The sequence below is a fragment of the Periophthalmus magnuspinnatus genome, chromosome 13, assembly GCF_009829125.3.
Source record: "Periophthalmus magnuspinnatus isolate fPerMag1 chromosome 13, fPerMag1.2.pri, whole genome shotgun sequence".
NCBI lineage: Eukaryota > Metazoa > Chordata > Actinopteri > Gobiiformes > Gobiidae > Periophthalmus > Periophthalmus magnuspinnatus.
This window is the reverse complement of record NC_047138.1, coordinates 23,002,269-23,028,188: the sequence shown is the minus strand read 5'-3', so window position 1 is coordinate 23,028,188 and position 25,920 is coordinate 23,002,269. Positions and strand designations below refer to the sequence as shown.

General features: G+C 38.7%; 1 protein-coding gene and 1 long non-coding RNA gene across 2 annotated transcripts in view; one reads left to right on the top strand and one right to left on the bottom strand.

Moving 5' to 3' along the window:
* cadm2b (cell adhesion molecule 2b) overlaps positions 1-25,920 on the top strand; it is a 456,432-nt gene that overhangs the window by 158,800 nt on the left and 271,712 nt on the right. The window lies entirely within an intron of this gene.
* Positions 14,699-15,130, bottom strand: LOC129456750 (uncharacterized). Its single transcript, XR_008648921.1, has 3 exons — positions 15,028-15,130; positions 14,855-14,908; positions 14,699-14,753 (listed from the first exon to the last, which is right to left on the bottom strand). It is a non-coding gene; the product is annotated as an uncharacterized LOC129456750 (long non-coding RNA).

Here is a 25,920-nt window from a genome sequence, read left to right as displayed (position 1 = left end):
AGGGCGCTCTTATCTACAGAGAAAATGAAACAAAAATAAGAAGCACATGTACATTCATTTCTTTTTGTATACACCCAAAGTGCTTCATTCACTCGGTGGTGTGAGCTCGTGGTAAGGAGCTTGTTACAGTTGCTGTAGATAAAAGATAATGATAAAAGAGAAAGTTTGCACCATCATTAGGCAGGTGGCCTGGTGCACACTGGCTGTTCTGACTGGCTGTTGTAAAGTTGATTGTTGAGCAGAAATCACAAAATTCCAATATGTTTAAAGCTGACGATTTGAGGTTTTGGAACTGCAACTAGATTGCCTGGGATCCAATTGCTGGGTTTCATATGCCATCATAACATTCTATAGGCCAGTGATATTTAATACAGATGTGGGGCAGCTAAAATGAATAGTGTTCAAATGCAGTTTTTTGTTGTAATACAGTGAGTTATTGGGTCTACTCACTGATATAAACGCTCAGATTAAACATTTGTGAATTTACCTTATGGATATTTCATGACAAAGTACAAAGATCTAAATCTAGTCTCCAGTGAATCTCCTCATTTTCAAATGGGCATGATTGACAGGTGGATTAGCCACTCAGGGACACGCATGGTCCCCCTTATTGAAAGAATAAAGAAAAGAAAATATATATATATCACAGAGGTTTGAAAAACATCACAAATTTCTGCATAATCAGTGAGTGAAGCTCTAAACTCTGTTAATCTGAGGTGAGACACATTTGATTTTATTTGTAAATCTGAGGTGACTAATGAGCTCTTTCATTTCACATGTGTCACTGAAAAAAATAAATATGATTAAACATCACGTTTGACCGAGCTTGAGACGTGACGGATGCATGAGGACCAGACTGATGTCAATCTGTGTAAAAATACATAGATATCATTCTGGATTAGAACTAGACAAATAGTGGAAACAAAATGGCACCCCACAGTGCTTAAGAGAGGGGATATTTGGGCCACAGTTTCCCAAACCCGTGGAGAGTTAAACTGTGCAAAGAGGAGTCCTCTAGTTGAGTGCTTTATAGGAGTCCTCTGCAGCTACCCTAAGGTGAATAGCGAGGTTGGTGTAGTTGTATGACCCTAAATAACACATACACCAGTGAAAGGTGAGTTTTTTGAAACCGACAAGATCATTTAAACATGACTGAATGAAGTAAAGCAATTCCAGGTATTTTTATGATGGTGACTGGTTAAAAGCTCAATCACATGTTTTACGATGTGAGCCTGATGTATTCAATTATTATACTTCAGTACTCAAATAGAAAGCTAGCATTTATTGTTATTGTCTCTAAAGTTGAAAAAACAGAACTGGTGGTATCCAAAGATACATTTTACTGAAATACATGGAAAACATAGGTACCGGTCTTTTAAATCCAGGTAGTGGCTTTTTTAAATTCCAGACAGTGTATTCTGACCTGGTGGTGTTCCATGTACAGTCAGTGTTAAAGTATTGGATCAGGCATGTCAGATTTGTTTCTGTTTTTATTTGAACATCACTGCGCCTCTTGGTTCTGATGTGTCAAATTATGTACATAACACATTGCCATGTGTAATGTGGAGAGTGATGAGACTTTCAATATACTGAGCAAAACATCAAAGTGTGTTGTTCTTTCCTCCTCAAGGTCAGACGTACAAACACATGATAATAAGATATATCCAAGTTAAAGAGGACACATATGCATATATTAATGAAACAACATATTTGACTAATTGAATGACAAGGGAACACCAACATGGTTAAAAGCCCATGTCCCTTTAATGTTATGCAAAAGCCTATATTTAAATTGTATATCATTTGCTTGCATGTATGAATCAATTGAAATATTTTTTTTTACTGTTATAACATGGTCAAAAGCTTGATTTTTCATAATACAACCCCTTTAAAAAGATGATTAAACACAATATAACATCTTAAAAGTAAAGTATATTTAAAGGCTCTAACCTCCTCTTGCCCCTTGTGTCTCCCTTACACCATCAGTCCAGACTGTATCAGACATGGACTCAGAGATTGTCGAATGGTGAAAAAAAGCGTTGATCTCTCACTCCCCTCCATCAGTCCATCAATTTGTCTGTCCTGGTGGCATCCAGATCTCCCTCCATCACTGTCTATGTGGTGTTCAGGTCTCCCTCCACCACTGTCTATGCGGCGTTCATGTATGACTGACACTGTGTATTATGAATGCAGACTATGGGAGCTTTCCACCACATAGACAATACACCAATAATTTGATGAATTATAGTTTTAAAAACTAACATTTTCCTGTTTAATTTACCAATGCTAAGTCTTTCAAAAAGTCTTTCAAAATGGGTTGAATTTTGCACCAGTGACTACTTTAAAATACAGCTGTTTTGTTTTAGTTTATTTTTATTATTATTATTATTATTATTATTATTACATTGAGTAATTATTTGGATTCTTGAACAAATATAAAATCTAAATTCCATCTCTTTCAGTATCACAATTCATTAAATAATATACAATTTAAAGAACAAATATTATGTTTTTAATAGCAAAACATGTATGTATGGTGTATAATACTTGTAATAGTAATAAAAAATAATAATAATAAAAAGTGTTACAAATACAAGTACTACTGCGCCACACCCCCAGCAGCTATTGTTGTAGTCCTCTAGATAATGGAGTCACACGCTGTGGAAGTTTTGCTGAAATTAGATCACTTTTTAAAAATAGCAAAACAAGAAGACTTTACCGCCCAGCTGCATGTTTGTACCAGAATCTGACCTGAAGCATGAAGATGTCGAACAAAATGAACCTTAGGAATCTAGACTTGAAATGAATGCTTCTTAATGGTTAGTTGGTTAACTTGTAATTATATATTAACAAAGGTGCATCAATGAACGGTGTATGTATGATTCATAAATGAAATCATTTGTGAAGTGTGCTCATGCGTGTTCAAGCTTATTTACATGCTTTTCTTCTATGAGAAAGAAATTGAGCAAAAATATAGTTTGCTTGGCTATATAATACTGTTACCTCACTGCAGAGCCTTCAGAATGTGGAAACAGAACATTTGATGTTATTTGCGGATCAAGCATGTCGTTTTGGCTCACGTGTGCAATTGCTGTAGTTCATTTTGTCTATATCGTGTCTTTAGGTGCACATGTGGCAACTGCGCTACAATGCCGCCTGATGTGGAAAACAGATGCTGTCAAGAAACCTCCAAAGTGAGTGCGCTTTACAAAACCTTGTTTTCATTTACTGTATATTATGCACACTAAAGTTATTGATAATATATTTGGTAGGTGCGCGCAAGAATGGAATTCCCCTGCCAACCCCTATGCACGGTGGACCATTCAGGATATGAGCCTGTATGTCTCAATATATACTCCCTTCAAAATGCCATTAACGTGTTTAAAGCACAGTTTGGACCATTACAGTTGAGAGGAATGTTGCAGTAAGTTTTGATTATGATGCCAATTTATTGTCAAACAGTACAACTTACATTTGAAGTACAATTAAATAAAAAATATAATGCACACTGTATCACTATTTTTACATACTTACATACAAAAATCCTTTTGCACACAGTAACTTCTTTTTACTTTAGTCTCACTGCAAACACACCAAATAAACAACTTTAAAAACACAAATAAATAGATTAAGTATTGCACACTGTATATATAGATTTTTTCTTTAGTCTCACTGCAAACACAACTCTAAAAATAAATAACTAAGCACAAACAAATAAATAAAATAAATAAGTTATTGCACACTGTATAACTTTTCTTTTCACTTCAGTTTCACTGCAAGCACACCCATGAAACAACTTTTAAAAACAAACAAATAAATAGAATACATGAATTATTATTCCAATTATTGAATCAGTTCTATATGTCCTTCAGTGGTTATAGATACTGTGCCTATAGAAGCTTCATGTCATGTGCTGGGGATGGTTAGGTTGGAGAGTTCGCATGGGCTAGCCATCTTGCGTCATCCTCCAAAAACACCAAGAGTTCCCAGATGAAGAGGGGCAGTATGTGGGCTTTGGACTAGTGCTGAATTAAAGCAGGAGATAAAAGCAGAGATGACACTTGCCTTGTCTGGACGGGGGTGCTGCATGGACAGTGGAGGTGGAATGGGGATCTGTAGCATCTCATGGACAAATGGAGCTGGGTCTGTAAACACCTCTTCGAAGATCAGCTCAAGTATGTCATCAACATAATCTGCAATAATAGACAGTTACCCGTTAATTTCTTTATTCTATTTTTGGGGTTGAGATTATATAGGTTAATTGTGTTTATGGTAGAGTGATTGTTTATTAGTACTTTATAAGTTATTTGTGATGTTTGATATTTGTTGTTTTGTACAGCTGTCATTAAAATACAGCAAATATGGGAGAGTATTGTATATGGCAATGGCTGATGGCAATTTTTTGCATGCAAAATAGTTTTAGACAGAGGTGTGATGACTGTCTATGCAGCACGTCAGCAGTGGATGTACCAACACCAACATCTGTGCACTGTGGGATTGTCTGAGTTCCTATGTAAAAAAAACAACAACAGTTCTTTCAGCCCAGGGTCTATACTCCAAATTCACATAAGAAAACAGGGTACTATTAATCTCTTAACCACTTTATAGTATCTGCACATTGTATAAACGTTAATATAGCTATGCTTGTAAAATGAGGCAGCCTGTTGTTGAAAACGATGGCTGGTGTGCATTGGAAGTCCCTTAAACATCAATAACATGTCCATTGTGCAATATATAATAAATAAGTAATAGTCCTTTAGTAGGCAGAAGTCTTCCTTTTCCACTATGTTTAGGTAGACACATTGTAGCATCAAAATCAAAGAATAAAACAACATTGCCTGCCTATGCTATTATTATTATTAGACACTAAATGTGACTCTGAGCTAGCTAAATAAAGTATTTCTAAATATTTGATATAGCAGCTTATGCGTTCTTACAGCTCACGTGTGTGCACTTGGTTGTCATTTGCAAAGACACAACCTAACAGTAATATTTACACGTTTGTGTAGCTACTCGTAGCGTTACCATCTCCTCCACTGAAAATGCATATGATGTTTTCTACGTAGCCTGAGATAACAGGACTGGCTCCTGAAGACCACAGTGTTTATTCTTCCTAGTGGTTTGAACATAACGTTACACAATACAACTAGTTTTAAACACCAAATACCACCCAAATCCACCTCTGTGACCAACAAGTAGCCTGCGCACATGAAAACAAGTGATTAGCCAGGTGAGATACAGCTAATTAACCTTTTAGCATTTTTAGATGGAAGATAATGAAATGAAAATGCAAAAGGCGCTTTTATCAATTCCATAATGAATACAAAAAAGAATGACTTGATGCAGACAGATATACAACACAATGATAAACAGCGTTATTCAAAGCTAATGCTAAAGTCAAAGACGCCATACAAACCACAAGGTCACATAAACATATAAAATAAAATGCATCATTATTTTAGTGCAGTTTTTGACTTATCGCATCATCTGGATATATAGAAGGAAACAATCCCTCTATTAAATGGAGCCTTTCAGCAAATCCATCACTATACTGGTGCAGGTTTGAGAAGCATTCCTCCTTGAAGTGGTGAGCACAAACAAAAAGCTTCCCCAGCATGTTCGTAGGCACATTTCTCCGAAAAATAAACGTTGTCCAAGTAGTTCTCAGTAGTTGTCTGACTGGAGGCCGGTGTAACGATAAGTGTTGGTTAATACAACCAACAACCGAACACCTAGCTTTATCAATGTGCACTTTCTTCATCATGTTGAGTTTGGACTACAAACTAAAAATGAGATGGCAGACTTAGAGAGCGTTTATGAGTTAATACAGACCATGTATAAGGTATCTAAGAGTTAAAAGGTGATTTAGCATAATGTGTGTTCTTCAATATACTCCCGGCCTTAAAATGAAGCAGGAAAAATAGACTGCCCTACCCTTTATCCAACCAAATTTCCGGAATTGACGATCACTCTTTCTATCACTCTCGTTTCTTTAGTCATTCAGGTGTCTGTCAGTCTGTCCTCTCTTCGTGTGGTGTTCAGGGACCTGTTCATGTATGACGGAAATGGCAGATCATGGCAGCTGTACTAAGGTGCATTCATGGGCTTTGAGACTGATGTGTCTTTATGGTGAAGGATGGCTTGGCGTGGCTGTTCAGTTTCACACTACCTCTGGGTAAAACCTACTGAAAAGGAGAGACGAGTTGTTGTTAGCATTAGCATTGTGCCAAAACTCCAATCTGGTCCCAGAGTTGTGAAAAGGACTTATAAACTCATTGTAGTGAGTAATTAGGATGTTTAGCATGCATAAGGTAAGAGAGGAATAACTTTGGACCACTGAAACCATTTAACATTAACAAGTTCTGTTTTTGACATTTTTAAGATGGTAAAAAACCTGGTACTGTGTCTTTAATAATTTCTGTTATATATAAATACAGGAATAGTCTTTATATTTTTGCAATTTTTGATATTCATTACTTAGCATGAAAAACTTCAGACCCTGCAATTTCTCCCTGTTCCATCCATATTACAAATTCAGATTAAGTGGGGTTTAGTGGGGAAAATGCATTGTTGCAAAAGCATGCAGCAAGAGGAGCTAGAGAAAATTCACCAGAAAATGCCTTAATGTCCCTAATATGTGACTAATTCACTTGTCAGTCATGCCTATCTCATCTTCAATGACCAGGCTCAAATCTTTGTAGTACTGGGAAAGTGTATGTTCTGAATCCCAGTCAAATCCCACCCACACAAAAAGACAATTGAGGAACTCTAAGGTATGTGGTAAGCTGAACTCTTTTGATCCCATATGAAAATTGCATTTACTTTCAGGAGTACCTAGCTGCAATATTTGCTTATTGTCTATGTTTGGATTTTCGCTGAAGAAAACGTGAAGAATCCACTTTGGTTCCACTAGTATTGGGAAAAACTCCAGCAACCTACCAATACAAAACATCTCCCTGAACTTTGGCATAGGTCACGAAGATTCGACACTGATAAATCACAGTGTTTTATTTAACTGCCTCCAAATGGCACAGCGCCCCAGTAATATTTAAGTCCTTTCCAACTACACCTCCACCTCTCCACCACCGAAACCATCCCTTCCAAATCAACTCCTATCTACCTCTCTTTCTCTCTGCTCCCACCAAGGACGTGGCAAGGTTGTCCACTCCCCCCCCCTATTTTTTCTCCCAATTTGTTGTCGAGTTGCTTTTTTCCAATACCTAAGACTCATCCCATTCAATGCACTCCACATAGCCATAAATCACAACTCAGAGAAACACTGCTATTTGCATTCAGTATCCATCAGCTTTTCAAAGTGCAGAACTTGGATTTAATTTTCCCCTACTGTCTCAGTCTCGTCTCCTGCTCCTAAGAGACAGTGATATTATATCTCGCAGTTATGACAAATTTGTCTAAAGAAACATGATCCAACTTGAATATAATGAAATATTTGCATGGCCATATACAGTAAATGGTACCTGGGTGTCATCTGGGAAGCCGCAGGGGAGTGAAGAAGCTATTTCAGCACAATAGCATTTGAATGGGAAATACTATCAGAATGTGTTTTTGGACTTTTGTGACATATAGAGCTGGTTCCTCTGAAATTGACGCTGAAAGATGCTAGTGTTGAGCTTTCTCTGAATACAAATAGTTTGTGTCAGACATACAGAGTTGAGCGGAAGAGTTCAAACTTTGAAATGGGGATGGGTGATGTGTGAGTTTTATTTAAAGTTTTAAACATAAAAAGCATGAGTGACCCTTGGACACCCAAAAGCATATTTAAATGTGTTACCATTTTGTTTTTACTGACACAGTTTTCATTCTAATTTATTGTTAATTAATCACATTGGATGTGATTAACCAATCAGAAAGCAGAATGAGCCTCACACACAGTCCCATTACCAGTTTCAGTGTTGAATTCCAATTGGTTTAAACCTAAAAGGACCCTCTCTCATCTGAATGGTCACTACCTAAACCCCAGCACCTGCAGCTAACCATGAATCAGTGCTAGTGCAGCCTCTGCAGTTCAGTGAGTGAATTCTGGAAGTTCTAAGCTCTTACATGGGGCCTGTCCCTGTACTGAGAATGAGACAAACCTTAATGTGTCTTGAATTTGCAGGTAAAGGCTCTGGCGACCCAGGTTCAGTTGGTATGGCAGTTCCTAAGTAATAGTAATAGTACAAATATATAATAATATGTGCCCTTTAATGTTACCAAATATTGTATGTGAAATGCTAATTTTCTTTCGTTCGTTCACTTTACCACATTCGCACTATACCACAAATGTATTCAGGTAGTAGAAGACATGTTTTAAAAGACATTTTTCAACCTCGTTCTCAGAGCTGCATATTCACGGCCGGACATGGACAAATAAACGGCAGGGTATGTGGCAGGATGTTGACTCGCTCTCTTTTGGCTCTGCTTGTGCACTGCTCCGGGAATCTATCGCGTCAAAGAGGCCAACGCCTGCAGCAGCTTCCAGATTGCACTTCTTTGCATATCCACACACTGACTCACACACACTCTCTCACACACACATACACAAGCACACTCGTACTTGCCTCTTCCACTTGACCGATCTTGATGGCGGGGCACACAGCCGGTGCGTCAGTCCACCTGGGCGCAGCACCGGGCTCTCCATCCTGGCCTCGCTGCCCCAGAGCTGGCCCATGCGGCGCGGCACATGTTGCGACCTCCATGTCCTACACACGGAGGTGAAAAACTGAGCAGTCTTGGAATGACACCTTCCATTTAGGCTAATGCCACTCTATGTTAGTGCGATTTGCTTGAATTAGGCGAGATTCATGTGTGAGTGCAGCGGTGGAGGCAGTGCAGAGCCAGACTAATCAGCTTTGCTCCATCCTGTTTGGAAATGGCTGACAAAGTGCTGATAAAGGCGCGGGGTGCTGTGTCCGTGCCAAGAGATGCCTCCCCTGGATCACAGCTGAGCGCCAGCTATGGAACTGGTGCCACTGGTAGTGGTGTTATGGCAAGCACATTTTTGGAAAGAAATATTTTTCTGGTTTATTTTTTCCTCAATCAGAGCAGCACATTTGATGGATAGGATTTCAAGGTTATGTATTTTTCAAAATGACACATTTGCCTAGATTATTTTACTGTCTTTATATTTCATTCATTTTGGTGTCCAGTTGAACAAATTCAACAGCTAGTACTGTACTTTTAGCCTGATTCAAACTGTAATTAGTGCCTGTTCAATTATTTTACCTAGAAATGACTGGAAATCAAATGGGTCAGGCACAGGAATAGTGCTTACATTGCCTACTGCTTTTTTTTTTTTTTTTTTTATAGTTTTTTCATTCATAAATGATTTTCATCCATCAATTCATAAATAAATAAATAAATTCTCTAAGAACTGTTTTATACATACTATTAAAGTCAGTACATTTTATAGATATAGATTACTTTGAGAGGATATATAAATATATAAGAAAATAATATTAGCATCATCAGCATTATCATATGGTCTTATAGTTTATAAGATCAAGACATTCTAAACCTATTTAGGAAAGGTTTTGGATTTAGGAAAGGAAATTTTCAGATATTAATTTCATTTCTTCTGAATTAGTATCTAGTTTCATTCCTAATTTTAGTATCAATTATTGTCTAACTTCAATGTCCTGTAGACCATACTACTGTACTTTTTGCATGATTAAAACAGCTTCAATCACACTTGGTGTGCCAGCCTCTAATCTTTAAGATGTTATTACTATGGGGTATTAACTGTAACACATAACATATTTAGATCACCATGGTACCTTTTATTGTTTTGAAAAAGCTATTTTTTGCCAAAAACAACATGTTAAATAAGATTCACTTTTGTTTTCAGCTATCTCAATCCCTCTTCTTTTTGCTCTCCATGCTAAGTGACTCCACCTTCAGAATGCTATCACAACACTATCTGTGTGCATTCTGCTAATGAAACTACTGCATATTACATCTGGATTGTCAAGCAGGAGCATAGATTTCGATTTTGCATTATACTCCTCCTTTAATATAAGTCCACATATGATAAATGACACATCATAAATCATGCATTCCAAGACTCTTTATCATTGGCCTATCCGGTGTTTACTTTGAATAATATACGGAACCTTCCTTCCTCTTATAAACATGTGCCATGCACATTTCCAGCCATCCTACCTTCACTTATGTGAGTATTGGTTTCCCTTGCGTCTTTGCAGTGTCACCAGCAGACACCACAGTGGGACTTGTCATGGACATGACCACCTCCATCGTGGTGCTTTTTACACTCGGCTGCCCTCACTGCCATTAAGCACATTTAGCCCGCGCTGATTACAACTTGAATAAAAGCATTATGTGCCGAATTGATTTGATCCTTTGAATAATCATTCTTTCTCTCCTTAAATATAGTCGATACAGTGGGCCAGTAATGAGGCGCGTGTGGATTTGCTTTAGTAGTATTTCGACAATTTAGCGGGTTGAGGATGACTTGGGATGGTCATTCTTTCTGGGTGGACCTAATGAACCAGGTTGCGCGCTGGTAGTCTACTTCATCTCGGAGTTGGAGAAGTGATTATGCGATTGGGGAGGTCTCAGTTTTGGAACCAAATTAACAGCAGGAGAGCAGAGGTGGCTTAAGAACCATCTGGTACTGTGGCACCGCTTGGGTCAACGCAAATGCCAGGGTGTGTTAGAACAGTCCACTCACTGTTTATTATTATGGGTATGTTTTGTACATCACGGAGGTTACCTGCGATGTGGGATCAGGTTCAGGTTCAGAGCCAGTTGCAATTTTTACCAATGACAAACTTAAAAGTGGGCTAACTCACTTTATTTTTGTATTTTTTCTTATATAGTATTGTAATCATAGACTGTATCTATAAAAGGACATACCTAACATGCTAGCTGGCGCAGTCAGTCAAATACAAAGTGATCATGAGCATGCATCCAGCTCCATAAGCTTTGGCTCCAGCTGACTTTACATTGAAAAATTGTCACCCCTCCCTCTGTAACTGCTGCAGTGAGCCTCGTCATTTTGATCTTCAAATGTTTATATTAACCTGCTCTACATGATCCAGATGTTTTATTAAGCTCAAGATCTGGAGATGAGTCCCAGGAAACAGAGGTATTGAAGAATGGTCGAATGCAGAGGAAAAATTAACCCAACTTGACTGAGTATTAGTAGTTTACCCATTTCACTTTGTCTGAAAATGCAAAATAGTACAACCTGAATGATGATTGGCGGCTCCCAGGGCAACTTCCAGAATAAGATGAATACAAACAAATTAGTTAAGACAACAGCATATTGAATAGATTGATACTTAGACCCCAGTATGTATTTATTCAGACTAGACACTCAGGATGATGAAGAGAAGATACTGAGGAGGCTGTTGGCCCTACTGCTGTGGTGGAGGTGTGGAAGAGGAGATTTATGATGTGCTGATGAAATGTTAGGAAGGAGCAGGGCCAGCCCTAGCCCTAAGCAGAAGTTGCCTTGGGGGTCCTCACGACATCAGCAACACAAATCCCACATTGCACCTTGATACTGTACAGATCTCTACAGATTACAGGCTGGATAAATAACACACCATAGGCATCAAGAATCTTAAGTCAGACACAGTACCGGTATCAAAATAGGTGGTGCATTATAATGTGGCCCTATTGGCTAAAGTGAGAATACACGCACAGGTTGTAAAAGCTATATGACAGATATTTTTATAAAAACAGCTGTTTAGACTAAATCAGTTTTAACATAAGACCCACTAAATATACTTTTTCCTTTATGTATTTATGTTTGATATGATAAACACTGCCAAGAGTAAGTGACTGAAGTCAGTCAGTTGTTGATAGATTAGTGTACAAAATTAAATATAATATTGGCTATAACATTGAGTCAAACTGTGTTGATATCACAAAAACATTAGACTATGTGTTGAATACCATATTGTATTTATTTATATTATTAGCAAGTATTGTGTTGCTGTCAATGAAATCATCTATTAGTCTATTGGTTGTAATTGATCATCACTTAATACAATGCACATTAGATGGTGCCAAACCACTTTTCAAACTGAGACAAAAGAATAAACATAGAAAACATATTCTATTTATTATTTTATCCAACAAGATGCACTCATCATAACCAAAGAAACAAGTAAAAGTCCAACAGGCAGAATAAGAAAGTACTTCAGTCCAAACTGACCGAACATGACAGTGCTGTAAAGTTAAGTATTAAATAAAATATTGCACTCACAATAAACTTGAAACACTTCTGCTGACAATAAAAATACGAATAAATAAAATACTAATGTAATAGCTTATGCCTTGTTATAGTGCAAAATAAATAACAATCAGACAAAATGTCTGTGTAAACCCTCAGTCGCCCAGGATTGCTATGAATCAGACAAAATTTCCTCTAATTATGCAGTGTAAAATGTCAGCATACTCAATATAACATCACAAATTCAAGTAAATATAAGTAACACTGCAAAAATAATTCAATGAATTGCTATAAAGTGGGTACAATGATTGATTCAAGACCTTCATTAGAATTTTATCCTCCTTGCCTTCTCAGATGCAAAGTCATTTATGACATCACTGTAACTAATCTCCTTCCTTACCTGGTGGTTAATACTTATAATTGCAAGTCCTCAAAGACGCTCTTGTGCCATAGTTGACCTCAGGTATGTTTTGATTAATTTCAGCTTTGAGAAACTCCTTTCTGCAGATGCCACTGTTACAGGTAATGTGCAGGCTATTCTGAGTCCAATCCAAAGGTTTGGTTATAGATCAGTAAGCTGCTTTTCATGGAGATAACTGAGAAGCTCAAAGCTGTTCATTTCATCTCTGGGAAGATTGGGAAAGTTTTTGATTTCAGTGTCTAATTCTCTCCAGTCCAGGTCACTCATGTTACCATCAGTCAAGGTATCACAAAGAAGCTTACATTTTTCAGTTATGACTTTCTCGTCCATTGTGGGGAACTTGTGCAGCACATTGAACTTGTCCCTCACATCTGTAATTGTTTCAAAGCGGTCTTGAAGTGACTGGATGGCAGAATCAACAACAGTATTAAAGAATGACACCTCCAGCCTTTTCAGAGCATCACTTACTGCTTCATCTGGTGCTTCATAATTGAAGTGCCTCTTGGTGTTTCGCAGACGTTTCTGTTTCAGAACTGCCTCCACATTCATCTTTTCACATTGTTCCTTTGCCTGGGACTGGGCCTCCGCAAACCCTATATTCCTATACGCTAATAAGGCTGATTTTGACTTTTCCATGAGACTCACTACAACATCCAGCTGCATAGTTGGGGACTGCAGAAGCTTGCTGGTTTTGCTGATGATGGATAATATGTTGTACCAGGCAACAGTACAAATCTGAAATCTGTAGGAGCCTAATTCTTTAGCTAGTGACTGGGCCTCAACTCTGGTCGTGGCATCATTAGTTTTATCTCGTACTTCAATCAAAGCCAGTCGCACTTTGTCTGGATGGAGATGGAGGGGCTCAATACTGTTTAATCTACTCTCCCATCTTGTTTCTGGCCAAGACTTGAGCGTAAGACTAACATGCTTCTTAAGAATAGCCCACCTTTGGGTGGCAGCAGAAAAGAGGTTGTATACCTTTTGAACAATACCAAAAAAAACCCGATGGCTTCAACTAACTGTTTTGCTGCATCTGCAACCATCAGGTTAAGGGTGTGAGTTCCACATGGTACATAAAGTGCCCTACAATTTCTTTCCAGCAACCTTGCCTGAACACCTTTGTTTTTTCCCTTCATATTTGAGCCATTGACATAAGACTGGCCCCTACAGTTAGCAAAACTGCTGCCATGGTCTTCAAGGTTGTTTAAGATTAGAGTAAACAGTCCGAGGCCAGTAGTATCCAGTGCAGGCAAAAAACCAAGGAAGTGTTCTTTTATTTCTGGTGTGGATGTCAAGCTGATTATCCTTAAAATAACTGACAGCTGTTCCTGGTGACTGATATCAGGACTGCAATCCAAGATTATTGAAAAATATTTAGATTCTTTGATTTCTGTGACAATGCTGTTAAGGATTTTTCTGCTGACACAGCCAATCAGTTCATTTTGGATTGTTTTCCCCAGATAGGTTGTGTGACTTTCACCAGAAGAAATGTGCCTAACGTGTACCTGTAGAACGGGAACATTGCAAGAAGTTCAACCTCTTTCAAAAAATTCCCATTGCTTGGGGTATTCAGTTTATCTACAGAGCCCCTTAAACATGAATGAATAATTGCCACTAAACGAATAAGTACCTGTTTCCATCTGTTTTGTTCAGCCTGTAGCAGCTCCATCTCAGTTTTGTCAATTGTTTTTCTACTCTTCATTGTTAATTCCAACTCTTTCCAGGTCATCAGATTTTGGATGTGGACTTGGCTTGTCTCATGTAATTTCAAAATTGCCCCAATGTTCACCCAATCTCTCTGGCCATCTTTGTTGATTCTAGATGTTTTTTTGGAGAACAGCTTACAGCAGAAGCAGTAAACTGCATCATTTCGGACCGAATACACAAGCCATGTGCGTTTGATTTGCTCTCCATTGGCAAGTTGTCAAAAAGTGTAATGGTGATTAAAACTCCTGTTTAAGGCTGATTTTGGAAAGTCATAGTTTATGGTTGTTTGAAGTGGTCCTCTCCGCACTAAATCAGTTCTTATTTGGTCTGATAGTTTATTTGGCCACAGTGCTGGATCAATTGGACTGCATGGTGGACATGTTGAGCCTGAAGGCTGCTCTTCTTCTGATGTCCCACTTGGAGCTTTTGGAGCAAAAAATACATAATTTTAGCAATAGCAAGCAACACCATTTGAAACACAGTCACCACAGTCAAATTCCATTTGATTATTAATTTTAACCTACCATCAGCAGCACTGCTATCCTCTAGAGAAGGGGTAATGGGGATTTCTTCTGCAGCTATCAAAAAAGAAAAAAAAAAACATGTCACCAATAATTCAGAAATAATAACAAAACGCTGTGTGTGTGGTCATTGAGAGCATAAAAATCAGTAGACAAATACATGTTAGTTTACTTACCAATAACAATGGCATCAGCTTCTCCTGAAGGATTGGGAGATGCTTCAGCTGCTACCAGAATTAACATTTAAAAGTTACTAATGTGTACACTCTGATAAATTACTTAAGTAATAAGTTATTATCACCAGGCATTACCAGCTTCAGCATCTTCAGCAGCATGTTGAGATGCGGATGTCACTTCATCTCCAATTGCGAAGAACTTGTCTAAAGAGGCTTTGCAGAAAAAAAACATATAACAGTCAGACAGACTAAATGTAAATCCAAATTCCTGAATAATGACAATAATGATGATTATTTTATATAATTATAGGCTTTATCACAGGCAAAAAAAAAAAAAAAAACAGGTGCAGGAAGAGGCAAAAAGTCCAAATATTAACCTTATGAATACATAAAATTCAACACTGTGGTGGTGTATTGGATAAAAAAAATGACATTTATGCAACTTAAAAAGTGAATTCAAACATCAAACATGGATTAAAATTCAATAAAACATCCAACAATTGAAATATTATTAAACATTACCCTGAAATATCAAACATTTCCTTAAACTCTTTTTAAATAAAGTTTCTGCCATCACGAGCCACATGGCTCTACACTTTACAGCCTCTGGATCACAGGCAATGAGTACTGTATCTATGAATCTGCATTCATTTTAAGTAAATGTGAAATTTTAGGGATAGGGATTATAATTATGTAATAATTATATATAGTTTATAAACGGCATTGAATAAGACTGTTATTAATCGTGGCTTTATTATGCTGCTCAGGTCTTCTACAAATGTGAAAGAGCGGTGTCCCGTCAGCTCCATGCCCAGGCTCTCTCAATAATTTAGCCGAGCAATGTAGTAACAAACACCGCACAGTGAGACAGCAACCCAGGCCTTAGCCTAGGTCTAATGTTAAGACATGCACAACAGCAGCTCTGATGCAAACTGGCTAACAACAATATACTACACACACACATAATTTACAGGCAGGAAACACGATCATGAAAATGTTATGTTTCATAACGACACATGACTTTCACTACTGAGAAGAAGGCTGCACGGTCGGTCACAAACACAGTAACACCACCTTGCGCTGGGCCTGGGCTGGGCCTGGGCTGGGCCCCGCCCCCTGTACACCTGCTGCTGCGATGCTATGCTAAGTGCTAATAGCATGTTGACATACTCGAGATAGAGGTGGGTGGTGACATTGTGAACTAAAATGACGATAACGTAACTTGTCACATTAACAATTGCATTAACGTCTTTGTAAGATTCACTCAACATTACCTCTAGATTGATGTTTCTTCTCTTCTTTTCCGCTTCTCCGCACCCGACGGGTAGCTTCATTTCAACATGATGAAAACGAGCTCGGAACAGTCGGGCACAGTTACTTCACACGCATGCTCGCTTACAATAAAGTTGGCCAATCATCGCAAGATCAGGTGTAGCGTCATTCAGTTGGTTGCCAGATTGTCAATACAAATACATCATGTGTGCACTACAGAGTGCGCTTACTGTGCTACAGCGGAGATGCGTCAGTAGCGCGTACTAAATGCAATGTATATTGTGGGGGGTTGTCAGATTGGGGGCCCTCTTAAGGCCTCGGGGCCCTAAGCGGCCGCTTAGTTCGCTTATAGGCTGGGCTGGCCCTGGGAAGGAGAGAAGAGAGAGTGCATTCAAAAGTTGCTCAGAATTGTGTTATTGGTTTACAGTGATTATTACATTTTCTAATCTAATGTAAATAAAATACTTTGTTCTGCAATATGTAACAGTAGATAGGCCACCACCGGCTTGTTTTCATAACGATATTATTGCTTTAACTAGAATGTTCCACAGAATGGTATTAAACGTATCTATATCCATGGAGACAAGCAGGTGACTCTACTAGGTAGATTCAGTTGATTCCATACTGTGGAACATTACAGGTCAAAATATCCATGGAGATGAGCAGGTAGGACACGCCATGCAAAACTTCAAATGCAGGGAATATGTGTCTTTTTGTAGTAAGAAACACACAACAGATCTGGACTAATATTTACTTGTAAATATTGGCTTTTTACTTCCGCAACCAATCAATCAGAAGTTGCACACACAAGAAGCTAATGAGCCTCGTTGCGCTAATTGCTAATAGTTTCCTGATCTTTTCAATTATGCTATGAATGCAGTTTTGCTGTGTAGGTCAAAGGAAGAAATATTATGTTTTGGATTGTGCTCATTGAATTAAATAGCTTTACAACTTTCCCACTAAACTGTTTTCTGCAGTAGCACTTTCGAAGGGATTGGGTCTGGCACAGCACGGTGGATACTTGGCGAGGACTTGCAGCTTAGAAACCAGAAAACTTCAACTTTGCCAATCTCTGCCACTGTATGTTCAACAGTCTCTGGAAGGAGCGACAGGCGGAAGACCAAGTGTGACAACTCCACTGTGGCACAAACACAACACCACTTCAATGGAACCAAATCTGATGTTTGTTTTTTTTTACTTTTAAACTATATCCGGCCCATTAGTATTTCCTAAAACATTGTATTGTATAGAAAAAAAACAAGGTTAAGTGTTTGTGTAAGTGCGGATTACAGTATCAAAAAAAAAAAAAAAAGAGGAGTCATGGAAAAGTGAATGTTAAAAATTCATTGACTGTGTCACCCCTCCCTTAGCGTGGAGAGGCTAAGTCAGCACTCCTTCAGAGCACTATCACGACACAATCAGCATGCATCTTGCGAATGAAACTACTGCACATCACATCAGGTTTATCAAGTTGCTGTGTACAGTTTTGTATCATGCTTTTGTATATTTATGGACAATTGTCGTGTGGGAGCATGGGTGACGTAGGCTTGTGGGCGGACAGAATCCAATAGCTAACCATAAGAAGGGTTCAAATAGGCCCTGGGAGAGATCACTAGATTACACAAACATGCATGGATGACAGCTAAAACCTCTTCAGGCATGTTTTTAATGAAGGAACAACTTCGAAAGTAAAAAAAAAAAAAAGGAAATGGCATAATACAATAATACACCCATATACCTCTTTAATTTAATGACTTTTTTAAATGATCTGTGCCCTCAGATGCGAGGTAGACTTGTTTGATTTATAGTTAATTACTAAAAAACATTTGATAAGATATTCCTTTTTTAAAAATAGGAAATCCAGTTGGTTTACATTAAAAAAGAGTCTCCCTGAGTCAGTGTTAATGCAGCCTCTGCAGCTCAGTGAATGAATTCTGGATGTTCTGAGCTTGTAATTACATGCTATTACAAAGTAGCAAGTGCTGTAAATTAAAATGTAACTCTTTCCTATCATGTGATTAGGGCAATGAATGTGAAGAATTTTACCTGGGAACAGAACAACACCATGTGCTTTGGCAGAATTTGAACCAGCTACCCTGTGGTTGGAGGATCAACACTTGTCACTGTCACCCTAAGGAAACAGCATTAAACCATTTGCCCGATATGTCTCCCTTAATGACAAGTGGTTTGATCCATATCATTCTATTTCCGCTGGCATGTCCAGTCAGCTCAAACCCTGTTATAGAAATGCATTAAACCAGAGCTGGCATATGGAGGCGGAGCTGAGAGATCAGAATGGGCAGGACTGATGCTGCCCGGTGCCAAGGCGTGCTGGCTGCTCTGGTCCAACTCATCGCCAAACCCCACGGCTCCAGCAGAGAGGAACATGTGTCTGCTGTGGAACGCGTTTGCAGCGGCCCTCTGCACATGCTGATTGGAGAGTACGTCGCCCCCTAGATAAAACCCAGTCATTAGAAATGTTCTGAGGAAGCCGTGTTTGTTTTGTATTCTATGTATTATGAGGCACAGGGACAGTCACTATATTCACCTTATTCTGGACATTGCCTTGGGCTCTGCCATTGTCATTGTATTATTTTGCATCGGGCTTGACAGCAAAAGTCAATATGCACTACAAAGCCATTTTAAAACCTCTAAGAGAATCGGTGCAGTGTTGACTTGTTGGTCACATGAACACTTAACATTTTACACAAATCAGCAATACTTTATATTAGATTTTAGAATTTTTCCCAAATTCTCCATTGAAATTAACGGGATTCCTGGAATTTCCCTTATCAAGAAATTCCAGTTTAGTTGCATTTATAGCAAAAGTGGGAGCTTCAATCACACCTAGCCAACCTGTGTGTCAGTGGATCTTCCTACTCTACTAATGATGTTTATGTTGAGAGCGGGATTCAACCCCCAACCTTTAGATCAGTGGACAAACACTCTATCACCTGAGCTTCTGTCACCCTTTTTTGACATTGCTGCAAACCCTTGGCTTTCTCTCTATTACTTTCATGATGAACTCACCTGAAATGGTTTTCACTTCACAGCTGTGCCTGTCAGCCTTCATTTGTGGAATGCCAGCAGTGCAAAGCAGTGATCAAAACAAAGGGCAGCTAAATGGAAGAATCTAAAATCTAAAACATGTTTTGAGTTCTTTCTTTTTTTTTTTCTTTTTTTTTGGCTTGCTACATTCCATCACATACATGTGATGGAATGTGTTCATTAGGCCTGTCATGACAATCACTATATTAACTCATCGTTCAGTACAAAACAGATGTAACAATACTTTTTGGGGGTCAGTATTTCTTGTGGGGACTTTTTCTTTATACTAGTGGGAACATTTTTCAGATTTGAGCTGTAGACAGAATTATGAACTTCTATGACTCATTATGGACACAAACCTAGTACATAAGTGTTCCTTTATGTTATGTATCTATTGCTGCTCTTCTTTTTAACACTATTGTACATTTAGGATTGTTTTTTGGGGATATTTCTGTTTTGTGGTTTGGTTTTGATATTATTGTTCATCGTCTATATTTACTTCAGCAATATATCACACTTCAAAATGTGTTTTTGTGATAGACCTTGTGTTCCTTCATATCTTTGATGCCTTCAGTGAGAATCTACAATGAAACTAGAATAGGAAGAAAAACATGTAATGTGTCCACACTTTTGATAGAGAGAAGATCTGGTCCAACATTTCTCACCAAGCCAACTGTAATCAGTCATTTTTATCAACAATCACAATTGAAATCATCCATTGACCATTACCCATCTGTGTATCTGTTCTTTCATCACATCACACTTCCTGCTAGCTAACTGGGCACATACACAGCAGAGGAGAGGAGGAGGGGGAGCTTGCATTCAGTCATTAACGGCATATTTTGCTGGAAAATCTGCCAAACAAAAAAAAAAAAAAAAAAGGGCTTTTATTTCGTTGCTGGAAGTGTTGCGATTAATCTGGGGAGCTTGTTATGGCACAAAGGAATCGGAATTCTGTGGTAATGTGGTGCACATGGGCAGTTTAACAGAGATGGCATGGACAAGTGGAGGTGAGCCAGGAATGGAATGGGCGATCAAACATAGAGCTAACCGGAAGTTAAGGCGCCGGAGGGGGAGAGAGATGACTGTCTGAACAAATGTGCATATGGATTACTTATGGCTTATCGGCATTGTCAGTTGGTTAGTATTTTTGCTTTGTTTTATTAGGACTTCCAACTTGCATGAAGATGTCATTGCTTAACCTGGAATTTTCAATAACATAGCATTAAATGTATCTATCTAGCATGTATATAATGTTAAAAATATAAAAACATGAAAAGATGGATTTTTTTCTGTCAGTGGAATTGCTTCTCTACAGATCTGACCTGCAACCTGGCCTGGTTACGTCTCTACAGACATGAATAAAAAGGCAAACCTATAACATATACCTGGATACAAAGTTGACATAAAAGTTACCAAAAACTACATTAAAAAAAAAGAAGATTAAGTGAATGCAGTGAAGTAAGCAGTGGAAAAAGTAAAGAACCCACTGAGCTTAAAGGTATCAGGAAAACAGAAAATTATGGGTCTGGGTCAAGAAGCCTCACACAGGCCTCTAATATAAATTGATTAAAAAAGGGTCTGGGCCACTAAGATCCTGGGGCCTGGGACAAACATCCTCCCTGTAGGTTTCAGAATGCTAAAATTCAATCATAAACCCAGAAATTTTCCCTAGTTACCCATATTTTGAACTTGCTGGTCTTATGAAAAACTTGTAATCCTTAACTTTTGCTCTGCCAACATTTTAGCATTATGTCGTTATCCCACACATGCTACTCCAGTTACCCGCTATATTTAGACCCATGTTAATATCTAATACATGGCCAGAGGTGATAACCAAAACTGCTTATGTGCACATTCCAAACTGCAATAAGTCTCCTCTGAAGTATGAGCACTAGCTCCTGTCCCCCCACAATCAAATCGGACAGTTTTCCAGGCGGCCCCCATAGGAACATTTTTAATATTCTCGCCATCAAGAAGTAACTCATAAGCCTGTATTAGCGCCTCTCCATGCGCCCTTGTGTCAGGGTGTGTGACCACAGGCTCCAAGGGGCCCAATGGAGGTAATGGCTGTGGTACCCGTAGGTGTACCGGGGGAGGTTGGAGTGTTGCCCCGGGCCGTTGTCAGGGCATGGCAGATTTGTCACCACTGATGTTTAAGAGGTACTTTTGAGGTGTCAACAGAGGTATGCTAGTCCAAGAGAGAAAGAGAGAGAGCAGTGTGTTAACTATCGGTACACTAATTTTGTACAATTTATCTTCAACTTGTTTGATGTTCTTTAAGTTAAAACGAACGGTATTAATAGTTAATGCATAACATATTTTAATCACTACGTTTGCTGAAAATAACATATTGAAATGTTTAATAAGTTTCAGTTTCATTCCTGATGCTCTGCGTCCCTGCTAATAAAAGTACTGCACATCGCTTCAGGCATGTTTTTGATGAGGGAACAATGTAATAACATTGTAGAAAGCCCCCTCCAAAAAAAAGCTATTTTGGATCAAGCCCGCTCTTTAAAGGTTTTGCAGCGGGGGGGTTTATTGCCAGAAAGTTTGGTAATGTTGCCTACTTATCTCCATAGAGATTGTGAAGAAATTTCTGTATTTGTTTTTAAGGAAAATGTTTAGAGGGACTACAAATGTAATTAAATCAAATTAAAGCAGCCATATTGAACTATTTTCTCATCTATGTTTTAATGTTGTTTCCTCATCATAAACGTACCTGGAGTTGTTTTTGGTTTCATTCACATATGTTTAACACACAAACCCTGCCTTTTTAGACTGAGTCCTTCTCTCAAACTGAAAACACTCTGCTCCTCCTTGTGATGTCACACAGGAAGTGCTCCATTGTGTTTTTAAACTCCATACACCTTCACTAGCATCATTTGGAATTTCCACTCTCTATTGAAATGTATGTAAAAGATAGCTGTTAAAGGTTACCCAAACTCCAGGTATGGTTTTGATGAGGTAACACCATTATAACATGGCTTAAAGCTCATATACATTTTGTGTAATTTAGGTCCTTTAAGTTTTTTATTGTTCTTTTGATAGTTCCCTATTGTCACATGGCATTATAAGTGCTTCTATTACATGTTATTTCAACTTTTGGCTGCTTAGCATTGATATTTCATGTTCTAAAATTATGAAGTGGACTAAACATGCATTTATAAGTGAGGTTAGAATGATAGATTTGTGTTGACCACATAATAAAAAGGATCATTAAAGGGTATTATGCAAAATCACTTTATTTCTACCTTGTTGTAAGGCTGTTCCCTCATCAAAAATGTCTGAAGAAGATTTAGATGTCAGCCATGCATGTTTCAGTAATTTAGCGATCTCTCTTGGGCCTTATTTGAACTCTCCTTACTGTTAGCTGTAACATTCTGTGCAATACTCCACCCACAGGCCTACGTCACCCATGCTCCCACAATTCTCCATAAAAATACAAAAGCATGATACAAAACTGTAGACTACAACTTCACAGACCTGATGCAATGTGCAGTAGTTTCATTAGCAGGATGCACGCTGATTATGTTTTGGTACTGCTCTGAAGGGGGATACTCTTGGCACAGAGAGCAAAGGAGCTTCAAAAATACAAGTTAAACTTTTAAAACACATTAACACATTGTTTTTGTCGAATATAGCCGCACATATAAATTTCTTATGTGTTAGCAGTTAATACTCCATAAAAATAAAATGTCTAAAAGACGTCGTGGATCGTGTATGATGAACATGTGGAACATCTACCACATCTACCACATCTATCACACTGACAGAGCAGATGATTGTTGGTGAGCCTTTGATATTCCTGATCTGACGACATGGTCTTTTTTAACTGAAGCTTTCATTGAGATTGGTCCTCTGTTTTTAACCCATCTTGCCACGACCTGTCCTCTCTAAGGCTCTGCAGACAAGCCTACGTAACCAGGAAGCTCTCTGCAGCGCTCCTCAGGCTGCCACCAAATCCCCTCCTTGCTCAGACCTTCCCCTCACAGAAATGACACACTTATTTTGATGTTCATGTTCTAAAATTATGAAGTGGACTAAACATACAAAGGTAAAAGGTAACATGGTGATCTAAATATGTTATGGGTTACAGTTAATACCCCATACACCCCCAAGTGTAATCCCCCCTCTTTAATATCAGGTCTGTCTCATATCAAAATGGCTGGTTATTTAGCAGTCCTATATTCTGCAAAATGGACTCTTGTCAAGGGTCAAGAAAAATGGACAGCCCTGGTTTAGACTTTCAAGCACACCACATTCAAACATACACAACAAACCTCTTTCTGACTACTCTTCCTATGGTCCTAATAGTGTAGTTTTACCTCACTCCTTGCTGATATCTCATCTGCACTTATCTGCTTCATTAGTGCTCTCTCTGTACACCGGCCGCATTAGACTCCAGCACACAGTGGGACTTAGGGGACGCTGCGAGGACAGGAGCTTTAATGTGTAATACAAGGCTAACATTAGCGCTGACTGATGTCCCGTGGATCTATAATTAAAGTCAACAGCATCCCGGGGGCAGACGTATAGATGACGGGCTCCCAAATATAGCTGCGGGCTGTTTGCTAGCTAGAGCTGGCCACCGTATAGCTCACATCAGTATCCTCACAGCCCGGAGGTCCAGACCACCTCCGGACACGCACTTTATTAGAGAGGGAGCCAGCCGCAGAGAGGAGCCGTTTAGCCCCAGGATGCAGACAGAATGGATATTTTAGATTTTATGGCCTGACTGTCCGGGGCGTGTGGTACATAATTCAAAATGAGTGAAAATGGGGACTTCTAATGGAGGCAAGTGCAGATGGAGTGCAGAAAACTATTATTTTTGTTATTTTCTTTTTGCCAAGGTTGTAAGGTTTGGTGGATGCTAGCCAAAATGTTAAACTGGTTGTCTTAAAAGGTAAATAGTCATATTAAAAAGGTACACTACATAGGCTTAACTTTTCTGGTGGCGGGTCTGCTACCTGCTTGTTGTTTAATATTATCTTAATAGTTAGCTTGATTTTAATTGCATGCTTCCTATTCTCTTATTCTTGAGCTTTGCATTGCAACACTATACTTTCCCCATTGTGGGACAAGTAAAGGATTATCTTATCTCGTCTCCATGGAGATGTCATTACACACGTGGACAAAATTGTTGGTACCCGACGGTTAATGAAAGAAAAACTCACAATGGTCACAGAAATAACAAAACACAATGACAAAAGTAATAATAAATAAAAATTCTATGAAATTTAACCAGTGAAAGTCAGACATTGCTTGCTCAACCATGCTTCAACAGAATTATTTAAAAAAAATAAACTCATGAAACAGGCCTGGACAAAAATGGTGTTACCCTTAACTTAATATTTTGTTGCACAACCTTTTGAGGCAATCACTGCAATCAAACGATTCCTGTAACTGTCAATGAGACTCCTACGCCTCTCAGCAGGTATTTTGGCCCACTCCTCATGAGCAAACTGCTCTAGTTGGTTTGAAGGGTGCTTTTTCCAGACAGAATGTTTCAGCTCCTTCCCAAGATGCTCAATAGGATTTAGGTCAGGGCTCATAGAAAGCCACTTTAGAATAGTCCATTGTTTTCCTCTTAGCCATTCCTGTGTGTTTTTAGATGTGTGTTTTGGGTCATTGTCCTGTTGCAAGACCCATGACCTGAGACCAAGCTTTCTGATACTGGCCAGCACATTTCTCTCTAGAATCCCTTGATAGTCTTGCGATTTCATTGTACCCTGCACAGATTCAAGACACCCTGTGCCAGATGCAGCAAAGCAGCCCCAGAACATAACAGAGCCTCCTCCATGTTTCACAGTAGGGACAGTGTTCTTTTCTTGATTGCTTCATTCTTTCGTCTGTGAACATAGAGCTGATGTGCCTTGGCAAAAAGTTCCATTTTTGTCTCAACTGTGATTCGTTTTCTACAATGGTGTCCTCCTTGGTTGTCTCCCATTAAGTCCACTTTGGCTCAAACACCAACGGATGGTGCAATCTGACACTGGTGTTCCTTGAGCTTGGAGTTCACCTTTAATCTCTTTAGAAGTTTTTTCTGGGCTCTTTTGTTGCCATTCGTATTATCCGTCTCTTTGATTTGTCATCAACTTTCCTCCTGTGGCCATGTCCATGGAAATGTTATTGCTTTGTCTGGAATGTTCTCCAGTAAGCATTAAACATATCTTTCTCCTTTTTTTTTTTTATTGCTCAAAAATACCTTGAAAACATGCTTTCTTACTCTGGACGGGTTCGCCTCTCCACCGATCTGACCTGTAATGTGGCCTGGCAGCATCATCCTAATGCTTAATCACCAGTTTAATGCCATAAGGTGGAATACTCCAGGCAAAGACTTAACATCTCCATTGAAACATACAGCACATACAGTTGCACTTAGAGTTACTTTGGGATTTTTTTAAAGACAGACAAGATATAGATTTTACCCAGCAGACACAAAAGATAGTTTCTGCTTTTGCGGTCAGCTTGTCAACACATTACATTCAACATGAGTGAAAATTAGTTCTTACAAAGCTGTTAGTGTGAACTCCGAGCCTGAACTCTGCTGTCTTTTTTTCTTATACAGTG